General features: G+C 35.6%; 1 pseudogene across 1 annotated transcript in view; it reads right to left on the bottom strand.

Moving 5' to 3' along the window:
- Positions 1 to 1,099: 1,099 nt before the first annotated feature.
- Positions 1,100 to 7,565, bottom strand: part of LOC101302500 — an 8,684-nt pseudogene continuing 2,218 nt past the window's right edge. Inside the window, exons 4-11 of the transcript XR_183847.1 lie at positions 6,675 to 6,833; positions 6,263 to 6,303; positions 5,038 to 5,123; positions 4,094 to 4,265; positions 3,900 to 4,007; positions 3,061 to 3,105; positions 1,840 to 1,968; positions 1,100 to 1,489 (exon numbers count right to left, since the gene is read on the bottom strand). The product of XR_183847.1 is annotated as an uncharacterized LOC101302500 (transcript). The remainder of the gene's footprint in view (positions 1,490 to 1,839; positions 1,969 to 3,060; positions 3,106 to 3,899; positions 4,008 to 4,093; positions 4,266 to 5,037; positions 5,124 to 6,262; positions 6,304 to 6,674; positions 6,834 to 7,565) is intronic.

The following is a 7,565-nucleotide window of genomic DNA, read 5'->3' as shown; positions in this document are numbered from 1 at the left end:
AGGTGGTCGACGAGAGAGAGAGAGAGGAGCCTGTTGGGGATTAATAGGGAGAGTCACAGTTTCACCTCTCACTTTCACGGCGGCCTTCTCCTTTAATTAATGAGCGTCACATGCATCGGCTCTACCTATAGCCTCCTCCATGACCCTGCTTATTATTGATCATCAGCGCTTGTGATTCACCATTTTTTACATTTCAAACTTTCAAGTTTTCAATAAATTGATGGATTACGGAATTCGTGATCTTAAGCTCCTTTTCTGTAATCAGCAACTCTCAGTTATATACTTTAAAAAAATAAATAAATAAAGCTAGATGATAACCAATTTATTCCATGAATTTGTACCATTTGGATGAGTTGATTGATTTGTTGATGTTTCTACCAACATAAAAAACTAGAATTTATATATTAGATGATAACTTCATTAATATGCAAAGATTACAATGAAAATGGATACAAAAGTTCTTCGATCATCTCTAAATAGATAGGAGTACCTTGCCTACTTTAGACTTCAAACTCAAAGTCCATATTGTGGCACTCCCGACTCTAAGCAAAGAAGTCGGTTAAAGGCTTGTTTCGCTAAACAAAGTGCAACCTTCTAGCCAGCTCGCCTCGTAATTCCCCAACTACAAACGTACTTCATGCACTAATTGTTTAACTTCGTCTAATGAAATTCAGAACTCAAATAATCACTTTCATGATGTAAAGCATTACTAACTGTTAGCATCTCCTTCAGTTTCTAGTACCTGAATCCAACATGAGAGGCTGGGACCATGTAACAGTGTGCTAGCACTTCTACAGATCTTGGGAAGATTCCCAATTTGACAAAGAAAAAAAATAGACCTCAAACATCTAAAATCTTAGAAATGTAGCAATTAATCTTAAGTTCTAAACTGACAGTGAATCGGCCAGTGGTCCAGTACCATGGTAAAGATACAAAGTAATTTTGGATTATAAGGGTGCGGAAATATAACCATACGAGCTCTTGCTCTCAGAAGTTCAGAACTGAAACAAATAGAAAAGACCCGTAGAACTCGTAGAAGTGAAACAAAAACGAGAATGCCCAGCTTCAATGGCAATATGACATCCTCTTTTTTACAGGACCTTCTCTCTAAAATTATTCTCATCTTGTGTATTCATAACAAAGCCGACTTGCATTTTCCATCTTCAATAGCCATAATATCACTGTTTCCTAAGGATTCGGCCATAGGTATCTATATTTGAAGAGAGACACTCTGATCATGCAGATAAATACAAGTAAAAGTTGAGCTGGTGATGCAATGCTCGTATAATTTTGATACCCAGATTCAGCAAGACAAAGCCAACTTGGAAATGAAGAAGTCACTAATACCAGCCTTCTATGAAGTATTATGTGTTGGGACACTTAAATAGAATTTTGTATTCTTGAAGTCATCCAAAAGTGGATTGTATCCATCCTTGGTTCTTGTCCTCGAGGGCAATCCAAATTCTTCCATGAATGATGACGTATCAAGCTACAACATAAGCAAATACGATTAGCAGAGTGCAGTGTTTAACATTCTAAACTAATATTGTGAACACGTGCTACAAACCTTAAACATAATTGATCCTTTTACTGGTTCTACCTTTTCTTTAATTTTTTATCTTCTTGTTCATATTGGGGGACAATGAAAATGGAACCTAAGGTCCCAGGACACAGTGTGTACTTTGACAACAAACAAAATTGTAGCCTAAAGGGTAAATCTGACTAATCTTAATTATCCCTCTAAAAAACATTATCTTGACAAGCCACTAAAAGTAGAAACTGAAATGTATCTAAGGTTGACGGAAACAAAAACGTGCATTACTATAGAACATAACTCACTATAATTGTTCGCCTCTTCTTTCCTTCTTTGGATGAGTCATCTTTTTGCAGCTTCTTCCATCCAGAACAGTAATGATCAATACGTTCCAATAACCAGAATTCGGTAGGGAAGAAGATATCGGCATCCCCCTGCAAAGAAAACCAAAATCGCACAACTTTTCAGGTTAAAAAAGTTCCTTACCTTTAGAACTTCAATAACTTCAATAATAATGATAAATAGTAACAGTTCTGAGCAACAGATCAAAATGCTCAATTGACGCTAGCACATATTAGAACCTAGACTACAACAGCTTGCAATCTAGAATAATGGAGAAAGGGTATAATATTTATACTACTAAGATATTAATCATCCAACTCCGCACCACCGTAGGTTCTAAGATCCTTTTATTTCTTTACCACTGCAATTATAGCTATCACCTCACAGCCCCAAAGAACTTTGGGTTTTATCCCTTCCCCGAAGCATTAGAATCTTTACTTATCAAATCCATCTCCTTTAAAGAAGTTGTCCAATCCTCTCCAGCCTCCCTAAACAGCTTCTTCCATCAAGAAACTGAGCAACTAACTATCCTTTAATTCTGCAGTTTTAGAGCAGGATGGAACAGGAGGTAACGATGAGAGACAACCAATTCATATTTCATACGTAAAATGACTATCGTGAATAAATACAGAAGATTATAAAGCATTTAACGGTAGATAAGTAGTCCACCACAGAACAAGCGAGAACAAACCATCTATAGGTAATTAGAATGCATCTGAATATCACCCAGAAGACAACTAATGACCAACACTATATAACATAAAAAGGGAAATCCCTGTACTCTCTGAAAGCCGCAGAGTGCAGATGCCTATAATAAAGACCAGAATCCCACAGTATCTGGTCCACATCATGAGCCCTTAGGTAAGAGTTTATGACATGTAACAAATTCAGCGACTCAAAATCTAGTATATGTGCTACGAAAAATATAAAAGAGAAAAAAGAAAGGGTCATAATAGCAATGCTTGTTATTACAAGCAAAAGAATTTTTTCCTATACATTTTATACAAGGACAAGATGCATCAACACAACACCCATGTTGTATACTTCCAGTGATGCACCTAATCACGCTAAGGGAATAAAAAAAAACATAAAACATCGGCAGTGTAATGAAGATATAAACAGCATTTTGTGCAGGCATGTAAGATTACAATAGAAGTATAGGAATAAATAAACAAAAGCTGTACCTTTGCATCAAGATAACTGCCATAGTCTGTGCTGCTGCCATCTTTCTGTAGATAGAGAAAATCAAAGTAGTCATATTATTGCTAACTGCCAGTGAAATACTATTCTGCACTAGAATTGAGTAGCATGTATAACAAGGTCAACATAGAAGTATGTTAAACTAAAATGCATAATTACCAATCCCATACTATTTACTCCGCGGTCGGAACCCACCATTTAGAATATATAACACACACACACACACCAGATATCAAATACACCTTTATGTTCTTGAAGTATCTAATGAACACACTTAAGCATAGAGAAGGCGAAAGAGAAAAGAAAACTTATGGCGGCTATGACAGTTGGTAGTGCCCACACAGGGGGTGCTGCCATCAGTTGCAGGAAATAAATTGCCTCCTGTAATGTGTTGCTTTGTGTGAGGAATAACTTTGTGGAAGAAAGAGATGAATGGCATTGGGGAGAGGTGATGTGATGGCAACTTTTAGGGTTTCACAAAATTGGAAGGACGGGAATAATTTTTGATGATGCAAAGGGTGAAGGTGGAACATTTCTAGGAACGGGTTAGGTTTTAGACATCATATGGGTCAAATTCCAGGACATACAACTTCATTTCATGAATGACATAAACTTGTCGCCATCTAGAGCTGTGCTGGGCCAATCCGGAATTAGATTACCGTTGCTTAAATTGGCTCAGAATTATAAATACCAAGTATGCATTTCCAATCCCAAAGTTAAAATTCAAACAAATTAAGTACTTAAAGAATGTTATGAAAGATTCAAAAAGAAAAAAGAATATTATGACAGGTATATCAGAAAAAACTCAAAAAAGTAGTCATACCTTGGTTGAAACCAATGGAGGTCTTTCACCAAGTATTTTCACGTCAGGTAGGTAACTAAAGTCTGAAGCAATCAAAGACATCTTTGGTAGTGCTCCATGTAACAGTTTCTGGATGATCAAAAACAACATTATTGCATGATTTCGTTTTCTAAAAAACCAAATAAAACAAAACAAATGGACAGAAATTGATTTACCAAGCAACCAGTTGGTAGCCAACTTCTTCTAGGTTTTGGGAAGACTTTAGACCAAACACTTTTTAATAATGCACTGCTTTGAGAATCCTGTTTTTTCTCAAAGTCAATGATCTTAATGCATTTCTTAATTAGTGAGTCTTGCAATGGCTTGTACAATTCAGTTAGTGTTTCCCTATCAATTATCAACAAAACGAAAAAGCATAATCAGAAAAATCAAAATCAGGATCTCAAAGTTTTCAACAAGAGCTCAGTGGAATCAAAATGTAATTTGCGTTCAGGTTTTCCATAACTTATTTCACAGCAAACATAAGCAGAGATATGTTACGCTCGTGGTATAAGTAAGACATGATATGGCAAGCCACCGCCAGGAGCACACACTTTAACTGATAACTCATCAATTATTTAAATTGGGCACTTCCTTCAAAACAATAGAAAGAGGAAAAGAAAAGAAAAAAAATAAAAACAAAGGTAATTCAGTCTCAAATTAGACCAGAATCAGTGATAGCAACAACAGTCAGTATCCAATATGATCTAATCTAACCAGTTTCAATAAAAGGTTGATACCACTTGGTTTGTCAGAGATAAGATGATAGCAAATGATATTGGAGAATGAATATGATGGTGGACAGAAGGGAAACATAATTATAACCAGTATAAACCTTAAAGGACACTCGATACCTTTTCCTATCGACCATCCCACAAGATCAGTTAAGGCTGGAATGAAATTCAATACTTTTACAAGTTCAGACCTACCAAAGTACAGATATTCATGGGAACATAATGAGTACCCTTACTTTAGAGAAATAGGTCAGATTGACCAATTGACCGAGTTGATATGAATAATTTATTCTTACTCAACTATTCAGTGATTTCAGATGCAAACATAGCAAGATATAAGCTGCAATATTGCATTTTATGGATAGCGCATACACAATGTTGCTTACCCATCTTGGTTCGCCACCCAAACTTCCTTCCATGGTGAAACTTGATTTTCAGAATAGATGAGATCATGTGGAAGATTATCAAGTACCTGGAAGAACAAGAGACGGATTTCACTCCCACGCCAGAGATTAATTAACTGGAACTCCCTTAGACTACATGGAATATATATATATAAACTTCCAGCTAACAACCTTTGTTGGCTATTAATATTATTTAAATTTACAATTAGTATAGTTAATAGAGAGAGAAACAGACAAGACAAATTTGTGCCATCATTATATATCAGCAGCTGTTTGTCAAGGCAGTCAAGACCAACAATCACTTAAAGTCCAAACTTAATCCAATGTGTATCTCATAGTTCAAGACAGATAATAACTTAGATTTATGTCTTTGCATCAGTACATAAAGGTATTTTGTATAAGCGAATATCCAAAATGGCAAAGCCCCCAATATTCACCAGATTATCAATCTATCACCCTGAAATATAACCAAAATAAAGAAATAAAAAAAGTTCCCATGAGCATTTAAAAACCTGCCAATGTCTCCACTTTCCATCAAACTTTTAGGGTGCTATCTAGGTCTATTAAAACCACCTCTTGTCATGCATAATATATTTCTCTCTAGAAAGCTTTCTCCTCTTGTTCTTTTTTCCTTATAATTCTCATCCTCACACAATCTCTCCAGTTAATCAACCTCAACTCTGTTTGTCTGCAACTTCAAACTTTCCAGTCCACCGCAGGCAGACTTACAGACAAGGATGGGTTCTCACCTAGGCCATCTTCATCACTTATGATTTCCCATCATAATCCCCACCAAGCAAATTTAGTGTACATTGTTGTTGAGCATAAGCTTAAGGTTGTTGATTCGGGGGTTTCTATACAGGCAATTAAAGTTCTTAAGTTCTAAGAGATAATCATTTTAATATTCAATCATGAATGTGTTACAAATATTGCTACATAATCTATCTTATTTACAATAACTTTGGAGTTCAGATTACCCATTGCTTAGGAAGATTAGCTATGGCAACTTTGAATTCAGATGGTCCATTGGTATTGTCTCACATTTAACAATGTTAAAATTGAAAGTTCCAACTCTGAAATCAATTGCCAATAGATGGAGAGGCTCAGATATATGCAATGATGAAAACTCCTGATTTGGGAATCCACATTCTCAATAGTATAATTAGTTAATCAGACATAATGTTATCAATTCAAGGATAGAAAATACATCAAGAATTATTACCCAGCATGGCTCTTGCTGCACGTCCCCTATCAAATAAATAAAATTATATGAAAACTACACACAGTTACCAACTGCACAGTGAAATAAGAACCACCTAAAAATGGAAAAGTACTGAGCTGGGATAAGCAAACCCACATATTGGGCACTTCATGTTAAATGCTAGACTGGAGAATTCTATATATCTCTAATTGAGGCAAAGTTCTGTTTATGTAAGCTTGCCGTGCATAGATGTTATAGGGAAATCTTATCAAGAAGATTAGGCAATCATCTAGACAGCTACAGCAGTTTAGTAAAGATTTTAGGTGTATTACATGAAAAGATATTATATGAAAACAATAAGTAGTTCTATACTAGACAAAATATAGATAATGATTAAATGAAAGCTAAGCCTGCATACCCCATCCCTTCCTGTCAGCAGCATCACGGCATTCGACTCAAAACTTTGATAAGTGACTACGAACTTCTCCAACAGTTTCTCTTTGTAGCTCAGCCAGTGAGGGACTGATTTCAACTGAGCTGTAGTTTGACAAGATTGTAATTATAGTCCGTAGAAATACTCACATACACACAATATATTGCTAACTTGATGCAGACAAGCCACATACACATCGACATCAATATTAAAAAGAATAATCAGCTAGAACCCAAAGTACATTGGCAGAACTATCAACACCAACAATGGAATATTTTCTTTTCGACTTATCTTAAAATATGATTATCATACTAACTCTTATCAGAAAATTTATACATGCTATAAACATTGATCCCAATTGTGATAAATCTTCATATCCCAGTCTATAAAATAAGCCTAATAAAGATAGTTCCACTGAATTAGGTCCACAGTCAGAGCGGTAAATATCCATCCAAAGAAGAGAGTACAGGAGCTGCAATGTTTTGGCATTCTAACTAGGTAGGAAGAGAAATGCCATGTGGCTTGTTTCCAAGAAGGAGATTATATTGCTCTGTCAGGTTAGATGTGAAGTTATCTTTCTAAGCTCTTGCTTACATTTTGTCAGATTCAGGTTCAGAAAACTATAAACTTTCAAGATTGATAACCTTATCTCATCACTTTTGCGCATTATATGCAATAGCCTAATTCTATCCTAGTTAGGGAAGTTCTATCCTGATTCCAGCTGCTTCAACTAATCATCTGATTTGCGTATTATATGCAATAGCCTTTAGTGTTGTCAGTTCTCTTCCTATTAGACACTTCAATCCAAACAAAGAAAAAGTGAGGACCACCCAAAAGTATAGTTTGATAGACTATTCATAATGAATGCACAAAAGG

Source organism: Fragaria vesca, linkage group LG1 (genome assembly GCF_000184155.1).
Source record: "Fragaria vesca subsp. vesca linkage group LG1, FraVesHawaii_1.0, whole genome shotgun sequence".
Classification (NCBI taxonomy): domain Eukaryota; kingdom Viridiplantae; phylum Streptophyta; class Magnoliopsida; order Rosales; family Rosaceae; genus Fragaria; species Fragaria vesca.
The sequence above is the reverse complement of the archived record's forward strand: the minus strand, read 5'-3'. Positions and strand labels throughout refer to the sequence as shown.